This window comes from Lagenorhynchus albirostris, chromosome 1, assembly GCF_949774975.1.
Source record: "Lagenorhynchus albirostris chromosome 1, mLagAlb1.1, whole genome shotgun sequence".
NCBI lineage: Eukaryota > Metazoa > Chordata > Mammalia > Artiodactyla > Delphinidae > Lagenorhynchus > Lagenorhynchus albirostris.
The window spans coordinates 81,802,289-81,816,026 of record NC_083095.1 but is presented as its reverse complement, the minus strand read 5'-3'; positions in this window follow the sequence as shown (position 1 = coordinate 81,816,026).

The following is a 13,738-nucleotide window of genomic DNA, read 5'->3' as shown; positions in this document are numbered from 1 at the left end:
GCTAGCAGGTATATTCAGAGATAGTTCACCAACACAAAACCCTTTGGAATTTATACACAGCAATAAGAATCAATAGAGGTTATCAATTGTTCTTAACTCCCTTTCTACTCTAGGGCCACTTGCTTTCCTAAAGGGCCCATGGGCCTGGGTGTAGGTGTACAACTTCTCCGAAAAGTAATCTCTCTGCTCTCTAGCCTGGCCTCTGTAAGAATCTCCAGATATTAAGATCTTAGTATTAAACAGGGCTCAGAAAAACCAAGCAGAAGTAAATTTGGCTTGCTCTGCCCCTTTGGTTTCCTCTTTAAATCCATTACTTCCATAAACTCCACCTCTTTTCTGATGTATATGGTCTTCCTGATTCTGCTCTAGGCAATTAGCTTCTGAAGAGTCTAATCTTTCCCCAGTGGAACTGCCCAGTAGAATCTCAGAACCTTCTGAGGTGTCATGACCCTGCTATTGACATGGGGGGCAGCATGTCACAGTAGGTTGGGTGGCAACGGTTTCTCATCATCTGTGGAGACTTCAGACCCTACATGGTTGTGTGTGTTTCATGGTCACGTCTTCCCTTTGGCATCAGTAGTTTAATGGATCTGATTTCTGGGCAGTATGAAGGGGTAGCCCCTGTCTTTTATTTCTCTGGCAGATTGTGCTCCCTTGCTTCAAAGTGTGACTAATATGGAAAGTCTGATTCCTAATCCCATCGTGTAGCCAACTAACTACTCATTCATTGGACAAACACTGAAACATTGAAGGAGCTCCTATGTATGCCAGGCACTGTTCTAAGCATTAGGGAGACAGAGTAAACAAAACAGCCAAGACACCTGCCCTCATGGGGTTTACATTCTAGGGTGTGTGTGTGTGTGTGTTGGGGGGAGGGATAGCACAAGCAGCATGGGCCAGCATACAGCCTGAAAGGCCAGCAGACCCAGGAGCAGCAAGAGAAGCCATGAAGACCCAAAGCTCCTCCTTCAACCCTCCTTAAGGATATGTAGTTTTTCCCTGCACCTGCCAATATCCTGGGAAAGAGGAGAGCTCTGGAGAGGGAGAATCTCCCTAAGACTGAGAAATTACCTGAAAGAGATTTTTAACTGGGAAAAGTCTATGGTGTCTTGAATTGGCCCCACTGAGTCTTTTCTGCCAACTTAAGGAATCAGAGCTAGAGGGGAAGATAAGATCATTTGCAGAATATAAAGAATATGTTTCTGCATACCTGAGTATGTACATTTTGACCAGATTCTGCACCACTTGTTAACTTTATGTGTGTGAATCATGAAAACCTGGGAAGGTTTGGATCTCAACTTAATAAGGACCGCATTGAGTTGATTTGTGGGCCAGAGTGACTTCTTAACATACTGTAGTTTCCAACAAACTATTTGTAAAATTAATGGCCTCTGATGACCCCCATTACCATCTCCCTTCTTCCTGAAAGAAGGCATTTCATTGCTTTATGAAGCTGTACACAGAAGAGTAATTAAGTAACCATGCAGGCCAATGGCCTCTCCCAGGAATTAATGGTAGGGAGAGTTCATTAACCCCAGCTGGTTATAGATTCTCCAGGAAATGCCCTGGACCAAGGTTATTGTAGCTATTAATGGATTGGATAGGGACTTTCACTGGGATAAAAATAAAGCTCTATCTCCTTCCTGGGGAGCTTTTCTCCTTGAGGGGCTACCAAAGGCAAGCCTGTAGGAGCAGCAGAATCCCAAGCTTGGGGCCTGTGTGGGATGAGGACGACAAATTGCTATAGTGAGAACTGCTAAATCAAGGTAAAAACAGGGCATAGGGGGCAAATTAAGGTCCTCGATATAAGCCTTCCTGCTCTTTAGGAGGTTTGATTAACATCCGGTGCAGCTTTAGGGCAGCTGTTTTCACCTTGTTAACTTTTCCGTGCTATGCCCTGCCCCACACAAAAGTTACTGAGAGACATGACAGATTTTGCTGTACTGCTGTCAGGAACGCAGTGGCCTTTGTGTGGAAGTCTGTTGTGAAAATACGTGCTCTTTTCCAGGCTGGGCACTCAGGCTCTGTGTGCTGTGCTTCACCTTTCTGCTGTAAGGGGCCTGGCCAGGTGTGTGAGCCCTGAATGGAGCTGCCTGGGCCCTGGCCCTTCTGGCTGCCTCAAGGGATGGAGAGCTATATCTTCTGCTAACCTCATTTGTCCTCACTTTTACTTTGGCAAATTCTTCTTTGGATTTTTTTTTTTTTCAGTACGCGGGCTTCTCACTGTTGTGGTCTCTCCCATTGCGGAGCACAGGCTACGGACGCGCAGGCTCAGCAGCCATGGCTCACGGGCCCAGCCGCTCCGCGGCATGTGGGATCTTCCCGGACCGGGGCACGAACCCGCGTCCCCTGCATCGGCAGGCGGATTCTCAACCAGTGCGCCACCAGGGAAGCCCTGGATATTTTTATAAATGAGCTTGATCTTGAGGCTTATAGCCAGGCAAGGCTCTATAATCTCATTTTAGATCATTATTTTTCGAATACAGAATCAAGTGTGCCATTTTCCTTAAGTCCTTACTTATTTTTAGTGGTTATTTCCGCTAAAGGGGCTAATATTCAAAATATACAAAGAACATACGCAACTCAATACTAAAACCCCCCAAACAATCCAATTAAAAAAAAAATGGGCAGGGGACTTCCCTGGTGGCGCAGTGGTTGAGAGTCCGCCTGCCGATGCAGGGGACACGGGTTCGTGCCCTGGTCCGGGAAGATCCCACATGCCGCGGAGCGGCTGGGCCCGTGAGCCACGGCCGCTGGGCTTGCGCGTCCGAAGCCTGTGCTCCGCAGCGGGAGAGGCCACAGCAGTGAAAGGCCCGTGTACTGCCAAAAAAAAAAAAAAAAAGTGGGCAGAAGATCTGAATAAACATTTTTCCAAAGAAGGCATACAGATGGTCAGCAGGCACATGAAAAGATTCTCAACGTCACTAATCATCAGGGAAATGCCAATCAAAACCACAGTGAGATACCACCTCACACCTGTCAGAATAGCTCTTAACAAAAATACAAGAAATAACAAGTGTCGGTGAGGGTGTGGAGAAAAGGGAATCCTAGTGCACTGTTGGTGGGAATGTAAATCGGTGCAGCCACTATGGAAAATGGTGTGGAGGTTCTTCAGAAACTTAAAAATAGAACTATCATATGATCTAGCAATTCCACTTCTGGGTATTTATCTGAAGAAAACATAGTCACGAGTTTAAAAAGATATATATTGTACATCTCTGTGTTCTGTACAATCTTTAGGCTCATAAAATCTTTTTGAATTCCCTTTCAAGAATAACTTTCTCGGGCTTCCCTGGTGGCGCAGTGGTTGAGAGTCCGCCTGCCGATGCAGGGGACAAAGGTTCGTGCCCCGGTCCGGGAAGATCCCACATGCTGCGGAAAGGCTGGGTGGGAGAGGCCGCGACAGTGAGAGGCCCGCATACTGCAAAAAAAAAAAAAAAAAAAAAAAGAATAACTTTCTCAAAAGCAGAAACTTGAACTAAACCAAAATGTGAAGGAAAAAAGAAAAAAAGGGAGAATGTATCAGTAAAATTAAATATTTAAAAATTTATTGCATCATTGCTATTATAACAGCGATAAAGAACTAAAACATGAAAGTTCATCAAGGATTCACCTCAGCAAAAAACTCTGTTTTTCCAAGTTTTCTTCTATTTTTTGTCTATTAATAAACCATCTTTTATAGTAATCGTAGAATAGCTATGTTGCTGTGTTTTGCCTTTTCACTTAATGTTTTTTATAAACATTTTTTCAGGTTGTTACATGCTCTCTATAATTATCATTTTGGTCGCCGCATAAATTCTGCTGAGTTGATAATATGCAAAATTTGCTTCACCATATCCTTCTCACCAAACTATTTCTCTGTTTACTTATCTGCCCCCTCTTGAGGGCCAGGAGAATGCCTGTGTTTTCTAGGGCTGCCATAACGAAGCACTAAACAAGACTGGGTGGCTTAAACAAGAGAAATTTATTTTCTCACAGTTCTGGAGGTTGTGTCCTGATCAAGGTGTTAGCAGAGTTGGTTCCTCCTGAGGCCTCTCTCCTTGGCTCGCAGATGGCTGTGTTCTCTCTGTGTCCTCACATGGTCATTCCTCTGTGTGGCTGTGCCCTCATCGCTTCTTCTTATAAGGACACCATTCATATAGGATTAGGGCCCACCCTAATGACCTAACTTTAAATTAATTACCTCTTTAAAGACCCTATGTCTAAACAAAGTCACACTCTCAGGTACTAGGAATTAGGATTTCTACCTATGAGTTTCGGGGGAACACAACTCAACCAATATGAGATACTCAACAATTGTTTTACTGTGACCAAATTTATGAACATTCAGATTGTTTCCCCACCTTCCTCCCAGATGAAAGCAATTCAAAGAACATATTTGTGTAGTTATTATATTTTTCACGTATAACCAAAATATAATGTTAAACATATACACTTATATTTTTACCATTTTTGAATGTCTGTTCATTAGCATGTGAGTCAACTGCTTTATATTTTACAGATAGGAAAACAAGGACAAGAGAGATTAAATGTCTTGCTGGGATTAAAAAGATTAAAAAGAACTCCCATACCTGTGACTGCATCCCTCAACATTTTCTAGTTCATTCTGCAGTAAGCCTGGGAAAGTGCAATAGGAAGAGGGAATTTCCTCAGCTATAATATGGAACTGGTATTGTGGAGTACTGATTCAGTATAACCCACATTTTAGTGACATAATTTTTGTTTTCAGTGAGGTTATTTCTTCTGAGGTAACAAATGCTTAGTCTCCAATCACCCTTTATTTTATTTTAAATTTGCTTCTCTAGCTTTAATTAAAAATTTACAATCACAGAGTGATCATTAAATGGAGGATTCCTCAAAAGGATAACTGGTGCCTGTGCATGCACACTTTCATAAAAAATGTACACTGAAACTTGGTGTAGTTTTATACTCCCTTCTCAATTTTTCTAACTTTGTGTTCTTTCTGTCCTATACTGGAAACACAGTTCTTCAGGTTATACCTGAAAAATATTACAATAACACAAATTTGTTACTGTAGAGTTCTGGAGGTCAGAAGTCTTCCATGGCTGTCACTGGATAAAATCAAGGTGTTGGCAGACCTGCATTCCTTTTGGAAGCTCTAGGAACAAATCTATTTCCTTGCCTTTTCCAGCTTCTAGAAGCCACCTGTATTCCTAGACTTGTGTTCCCTTCCTTCACCTTCACAGCTAGGAGTATAGAATCTTCACATCTCTCTCAGACTCTGACCTTTGCTTCTGTCATCATGGTGCCTTCTCTCACTCTCATCCTCCTTCCCTTCTCTTATAAGGACCCTAATGATTACCTCCGGTCCATCTAAATAACCCAGGATAATCTCCCTATTTCAAGATCCTTAATCATCTGCAAAGACCCCTTGCCATGTAAAGTAACATATTCACTGGGGATTACAACATGGACATATTTAGGGGTCATTAGTCTACATCACTTATCTTAAGGAAAGGGAGAAGCAGCTCTCCCACCCTTCCCTTAGGAACTCGCATCTCACTAGGCTAGGGAGGGGTAGCACTCCCACCCTCCCCCACTGTGGGTACAGACTCACAGCACAGCCCTCTGAAGAAATCTCTCCAATCTTATTTCAACTTTAATTCTAAAAGTAGACAAGGAGTTTAAGAATCATCTGAGAAGTTCTCCAAATAAACTATTTACACTCAAGTCTTTATCTCGAAGTCTGTTTTAAATTCATTTTTTGTCTTATGCTTTCCTGATTTCCCTGTTAAAATATTCCAGTAGCAATTAGTATGTCAACTTTGGTGCCTGCATAAGGTGTTATAATAGCAGTCAAGTAGGGAAACAGTAATATATTATTTCATTTTCTATCAGTTAAATGATTCACTTCCCTCTGATGAAGAGTTAATTTTGAAAATTCTAGGACATATTGTTTTCTTTTACTTCCCACTTTGTGTCCTGATACCTTGCAGTTTTCACATTTATATGACTTAGAGTAAAATCTTCAAGTGGCATTTCACAGAAAAGGTTTATTGAAAAAATTTCAAAATGTTATATTGGAATGGATAGCTGTGTGTGATCTGTTTGATTTTTCTGCTCCACTGCCTGACAGCTGCAAGATTCAGCTCTGAGTCAGGCTCCGGGACCACTCCCTCTGATCATGGGACTCTAACTCAGATAGAGCCCAGTTAGCCTGCCCTCCTGTTTTCTCTGACTGTGCTCCCAGACTGGCACCTGAGCTCATGCCCCATTGCTGTGACGAGTGTCCTATTTTGTTCCTCAGTTTCAGGGTCTGGAACTCTGTTACAAGCCTACCTGGGAACGCAGTTCTGGCTAATTCTGTAGGTGGAGTATGTTTTTATCAGAACCTCATGCGTAGGTCTCTGACCCTAATTTCTTCCTCAAAGCTGGAGCCCATCCAGGGCTTCCTCATCTCTTCAAGGTAGTGCCTGCCGAAGTCCCCGTGTTTCCTTGGTCTGTCTGTTTACAGGGACATGCCCCTCTTACCATTTGTTGGATTTCCTTGGTTTTAAACACCTGCCCTGTCCCCCTCCTTTGTTTATACCAACTCTCTACAACTCAAACGCTTCCTGGGGAGTCGTCCTCCTCTTTGCTGCTGAATTGGAATCTTAAAAGCTGCATTTTCCAGAAGTCGTATTTCACTCATGTCTCAGCAGTCCCTCCTCATATGGAACATTCTGCCATGGATAGAATCCTTGTAGTAATAATTTTAATGTATAAATTAAAGTATTTCTTGTGGAAATTAAAAATGAGATTTTTAGAAATGGGATATATTTTGAAAATTCTATGTATGGGGTGTAGTCTGGTGATATTTAAACACATAAAATCATTTTGGGGAACTGTTTTCACAAATAACATAGTGTTGTCAAAAGCTGAGTTATGCTACTGTTCAGGAGAGAGGTTACTCCCCATTAAAGTTGATCTTTTTCTTCCAATATTCATTGCTTTTTGTTTGGGTCCTTGTAATATTCAGTAGGCCTCTTTCCTGAGAAAATATGAATAAACAAACAAAGATAAAGTTGAATGTTTTCTTAAGCCAATTTTAGTTTTGAACAAAACATCTCTGAGAGGTCAAACTCAAGATAATTTCAGAATTCTAAACAGGTTTTATAACCTCTCTTGGCAAGAGATGTGTATTTGCAGAATCCATAAAGCTTTTAAGGTATAGTTGATATTGAAACAATAATGACCCAGGAACAGGATATTTCCCAGAGATTAATGACCAGCTGGGAGGGGTTGATGGCCTGAGGTGTAGTTGAGGGCCATTAACCTCAGACAGTCATTAAAGCCCAGGAAACGTCCTATGTCTAGGTCGTTATTGTTATTATAAATTGAAAATGGAAAAAAGAAACAGGCATACAGATGATCTGAAGGGCGACTCCATTTCCAATGGTTTGAACAGGGAGTGTTCTGGGAGAATTTATTCCCCCATCCATTAGCCAGCCAATCTCTCTGAATCCTCTGTCACATTGCCCTTCAACTGATGGGCCTTTGTGCTGGAAACCCCTGAATTCCCCAGGTACTGAGTAGAGAGAACAGTTCCTCATTGTAGCCACCTTTGCTCAGAGTGACTGGATTAAGCAAATAGTCATGGTGAATGACTTTGCCACTGCTCTTAATTGCATCCCACATTGCCATCTACTTGCTTCCCCCGGGATCAGCTGTTTTCTTCTCTATTTAGCTGCAGTAATTTCCCACAGCTGAATTTTAAGCCCTTGAATATTTTGTTTGTGCTTATTTCGCAGGTCATTGGGGGTGAAAGTGCACGTTATTTGCTTTGCAGTTGTGTTGTCTCTAGTCAAGCTAGATAAGGCATGCCAGTCCAGTTCCTTCTTCAATTTCTAAAAAGTACCATGACTCAGAGATATTTTGAATTCCTAACTAATAAGTAATGCTGAGTTTTGAATGTTATAAGTTTCAACTTTGAATTAGTCCTATAGCAGCAGATTCACTTGCCTCTTTTTTTTTCCCAAGCAAAACATTCAAAATGGAGAAGTAATCACTTTAGGTTTCCAATATCACTTCAGGGCTTCATAACAAGTAGTTGAATATGAAGTATTCAGCTGGTTTAATCTGAAACAGAACTTGCCAATTTGTTTTGTTCATTGGCTCTAGGAAATTTCATGTAAGACAAAAAGAAGCAGAACAAGATGAGCATCATGAGGATACAATTTCCTTTACTCAGTGGTCACAAGGAGGTGTGAGCCATGTATTGGATCAGCCCAAATTCATCGCCAGTGACTGTAAAAAACAGAAAAAATCCCAAAACATTTCCCGTGATAACACTGGTCAGAAATATCAGCTTTGTAGAATAGCATATCAATGTAGAGTACTAGGCTGCCAATACTGTTAAGAATTTTATAAATTTGAAGTCTGTCCTCAAAAGGCTCCTCTTCTCCCTGTAGTGGTGCCTGACATTCCTATGTTACATATGACTTTGGCCTAAGATATTGAAAGGCCCATTTAAAATACAAATGCTAAGTTTTCAACCATTGATTCTCATCTTCATTTTAAGTTATTAAATCTTCCAGACCACAGTTAACCTGGGGATTCAGTGTAACCCAAATGATAAGATTAGTAAAGAATAAAGGGAACTATGATGAAAGTATTCTTTTTTTCAAATCTCTGTCAGTGTAATCTGTGAAATCCCTTTTCTTGGCAGGGTCTTCAGAGTAGTTCACATTCTCTTGTATCCCTAAAAGTCCCCGTATTCCATCATTTATTCTCATTTTAACAACTATTTATTAAACGTGTTTTTTTGTGTGTGTGCCAGTCTGTGCTCTGTTTCCTTCTAGCTCTCTTCTTTAGGCTGGCATTCCTGGTAAGGTGGGCAAACTTTCATTCAGGCCACAGGACTTGTCATTGCCTTATGGTGACACAACTCTTGAAATTCATGTCACCCTATAGGGCTGTAAGTGTTGCTCTGATGATGTGGGGAAGAACTCTCTTTTCACCAGCTACAACTTTTTTGTACAATAATCTGATTTTGAGTTTTATTTTCTTAGTGTGCATGTTGATTTTCTAATTATTTTTACTTGAATAATTCTCCTCACCCCTTTGACTTCCTGTATGTCCTCTTCTAGTGGAATTTTGTGTGAGTTATTATGGAAATGGGTTGGGAGGTATTACAAATGATGTTGCCCATGGTGACCTATAAAATTAACCACTGGCCCTCTATGAAATAGGCATCTCGAATCTCCTATTGAGATGAATTCCCTCTGTATTTCACACTGCCATGGAGTTCCAGGGCCCTTTTGCTGAATGTGTATGTAACTGTCTCTACTCCATGAGGTCATTTCTCATTAATAAAGGCCCTGTAATCATCTGTGTAGTCCACACATAAGCCCACTGGCATATCTGAACTCTTGCATTGCACAGGTAGAATAGGGACCCTTTGAGGACTCTCATATCAGATTATTTTTCTGAGTCATTTTTATTGTGCTGCTGTAAGGGATACCAAAAGGCATAAGTATCCTGAGTACAGAACCACAGTATAATCCAGACAAGGGAGAAAAAGGGAGAGAAATCAAATAATGACAGTCTGCTGTCCTCATTCTAAAAGAAGATGAGAGCATGGGAAGATATAACTAAATATATTTGTTGAAGAGTTTCAGTGCATTTGGGTTTAAACTTCCAATTACTGCTCTTTTTCATTGTACTATAGTACCATTAAGTACCATACTAACTCACTGTGGGCAATTAATAACAGGTACCTTAAAATATGTTTGCTAGATTGCAAAATGTTTCAGTCACTTTTAATTATTAGAATAGTCTTGTGTTGTTGTTTTAAGTTTTAAATTAAATTCGGAGCTCTTTTCCTCTCATTCTACAAAGAATTGACTTCACCCTCCTCCCTCCTCTAGCTTCTGTCATGTTCGTGCAGTGTAGAAGAAGAGGGACAGGGCAAACACCTCCTTCACTGCCCATGGTGAGGTTGAGTTCTTTGCTTGGCTAGCTGTCCTCATTGGTTTGGCTCAAGGTAATCATTAATGCCTTCTGTGTGGGTGGCACGTAGTTGCTGGTCCTCTCGTATGTGAGTTCTTTTGAGCGTCTCCAAAGTCCTTCCCTTTTTTTTTTTTTTGCTGTACGCGGGCTTCTCACTGTTGTGGCCTCTCCCATTGCGGAGCACAGGCTCCGGACGCGTAGGCTCAGCGGCCATGGCTCACGGGCCCAGCTGCTCCACGGCCTGTGGGATCTTCCCGGACCGGGGTACGAACCCGTGTCCCCCGCATCAGCAGGTGGACTCTCAACCACTGCGCCACCAGGGAAGCCCTCCTTCCCTTCTTAATGCATGTTTCCTGGTGTGAGAAATCTGGCTTTACCTTTTCTACTCCCTTAGGCCCTCCAAAAGGTGATCACCTCCAAACTGAGATCTCTTTTCTTGGTGATCAGCCCTCTTGGTGGTCTGGAAAGACAGAGATTAGCAGATTTTCTCCTCATCTGTTGACCCTTAGGAAAATCATCCATCTATGACATGTCAAATAATGAGGCAAATAATTTCTTGGCTGCCTCTCCTCCCAGCCTCACTGTGCTCTCTAATTCTCTTTTCTTTGGCTCAGGTGACTCAGGTGTGCTAGCCAAACAGATTGCCAACTGGGAGATGAACTGCACATATTCCTTTCATGTAGTCACCCCCTATTTTTTTAATTCTTTTTTTAACATCTTTATTGGAGTATAATTGCTTTACAATGGTGTATTAGTTTCTGCTTTATAACAAATTGAATCAGTTATACATACACATATGTCCCCATATCTCTTCCCTCTTGCGTCTCCCTCCCTCCCACCCTCCCTATCCCACCCCTCCAGGTGGTCACAAAGCACTGAGCTGATCTCCCTGTGCTATGCGGCTGCTTCCCACTAGCCATCTATTTTACATTTGGTAGTGTATATATGTCCATGCCACTCTCTCACTTTGTCCCAGCTTACCCTTCCCCCTCCCCGCATCCTCAAGTCCATTCTCTACTAGGTCTGCGTCTTTATTCATGAACATTTTTTTTTTTTAGATTCCATATGTATCTGTTAGCACATGGTATTTGTTTTTCTCTTTCACCCCCTATTCTTAACATGAATTCCCTTTGAGCCCTCTTCCCTTGGTTTTCGGTAACAAGGTAACCTATTTTCTTTCTCCCTCATGGAATAGTGTCTCTTTAAACAGCTGCCCTCCTTACTGCCCTCTAAGTTCTTTTCTCACATTGCCCAGGGAGAGATGGTAATGATTAGTAGTAAGGCTTGTTCTAAACTGATGCCTATTAGTAAGCTCCCATATATTAGAATATGGGGGTCTTATAGTATGTTAGCGTTCACCTTTGATCTTAGATGCCATACTGGGGAAATTGGAAAATTTCTACTTGATATCCTGCTTCAATCCAGAGGAAAAATAAAAGGGGAGAATATTAAATAAAATCACTGTTGCTGTTCCTATCCTAAAAGAATAAAATCAGAGTCAAATAACCAAAGATGAATGGGCAGAAACTACTATGAACCATTTGGGGAAATTTGCTGGCCCAGTGAGGGAGAGGCTTGCCAGAAATCCTAAAAGGAGTCCAGAGGGATGAGACTCCTTTCAGGGGCACCTGGAATAATAGTCACAGTTAATAGAAAAAAACCAGAAATCACATTATGCTTCTGTTATGAGTCCCTGATCTCCTTCCTGGGAAGAGCAGAACTGAAAATATGAAGATAGAATCAAATTATAGGGAGTTGGAGGGAAACAGAGAGTACCAATGTGCTTTAAGTAAGTTCAGATCTTCAGACCCTGATACATTACATCCCAGGATACAAAGAACCAATGAATATGATTTCTGATTACATTTTGGTCATCACTAAGAGTAGTTGTTTTTTTTTGTTGTTGTTTCAGTATTTTTCTTGAAAGTTTACTGAAAGTTTACAGAGAAAATGCCAAAAAGTCAATTAAAAAAAAAAAGGAAAAGGATTTTGAAAACTATAGCCTAATAATTTTCATGTCATTGTAAGCGTAATTCTTGACTAAGCTATTCTGTAGATGGTTTATGAGCAGTTATGAGAGGAGGGTGTTCACTGAGAGTAACATGGATTCAAGAGAAACATTAGCTGGACTATTCAAATATCTTTTCCCTTTTGTTAGATGAGGAATTCAGAGTAAAGCTGAAATATAATGTATCCTAAATTCCATAGAGCATCTCACATTCTCTCATTGCATTCTCAAAGATTTCATGGGGAAACTAAGGTGCATTATTGTTTTCATAGGTGGATTCACAGCTGTTTGAGAAGAAATTCATTCAAGAAATATTTTTGAATTCTTGTATTCTAGGCATGTGCTTAACCCTCAGGATAAGAGAATAGAGAATTAACATTCGATAAGCGTCTTCTGTGTATACTTATGCTAGGTGTTTTACACATAGGATCATTTTTGCTTGTCTGAGAGATGGCTATCATTATATTGGTTTTACAGTTGAGGAAACAGAGGTTCAGAGTTGTTGCCCAAGATAATAATACTAGTACAATGGTAGCCAAGATTCATACTTTGATCTACCTGATGATAAAGCCATGATCCTCCCATGACATGATTTTCATTGCCCCAGAGAGTAAAACTAAGATTAATGATTTGAAGTTACCAAGATGTGAGTCAACATAAGTTCAGAATAAGGTGCTCAGTTAATAGAAGGAGGAACTCTCCATCATTTACAGCTGTGAGCCTTCCTGACTGTGGATGAGCTCTGTGCCTTGCCCCTCGCATTCTCACTGCAGGTCTTCAAATAGAGGAAACGTTGATCCACATCATCTCTGAAATCTCTTCCAATTAGAGTACCCTTTGAGTCTGTGATATCCTGCACCCTCCAAGAGCACGTATACTTCTGAGAAAATGGGACAGAGGAGCAAGTAACTTTAAAAAAAAATTCCTTTGACTACCAAGATTACATTATTATAGGCAATTAGGAAAATTCAGAAAAGTAGGGTGAAGAAAATAAATATTACCCAACTACCCAGTGATAGTCACTATAAACATTGGTTTAGTTTTTACTGTTTTTTTCTCTGCCTACATAATTTTCCAGTCACAATCACATTATAAACACAAGTTTGTTTACTACCTTTTTGATTTAAGGATATAATGAAAATATTTTACTATGCTTTTAAAACTTTGTAAATTTTATTTTTAATGACATGATTTTTGAGGTTTCTTATACATATTGTTTTATCTCTATTTCATATTATTCCTTAGGATGATGATTATAATAATGTGGAATTATTATAACAAAGTGTTAGAGGCTTTAAGTCTTTCTCTCTCTTGTATATAATATAATATATTATCCAGTAGTTCTTTAAAAAGTTGTTGGAGGAGGTCACAGAGAGGATGTGACTGCCTGTTGACCCTCAAGCTGGACCCAGGCAATCAGAGGCTTCTTACGCCACCCCTGTCCTTGGAATGTGCATTCTGCCTATTGTTCCCACAGCTGGAGCTGATTCAAGGACGTAGCCTTGAGATAGTAATGTGTTGCTGAGACCATCTGGATTGAATATATGACTGAACCCCATTAAGGCATCCATATAAACTTTTAAGATTCTGGTGGGCAGGTACAGAAATCTACTCATCTAGAGGTCACTCAAGACAAGCCTTGAATGTAAGTTCCCTTGCTTTTGTTAAGTCTGCAACCTACCAGTCTGAAGTGATCTGCCTTTTTTTTCTGTCTCTCCTTACCCTCATTGTATGGGGGCCAGTTTCAAATTTCACCTGGGAAGCTCCCGAGGTTTTGAA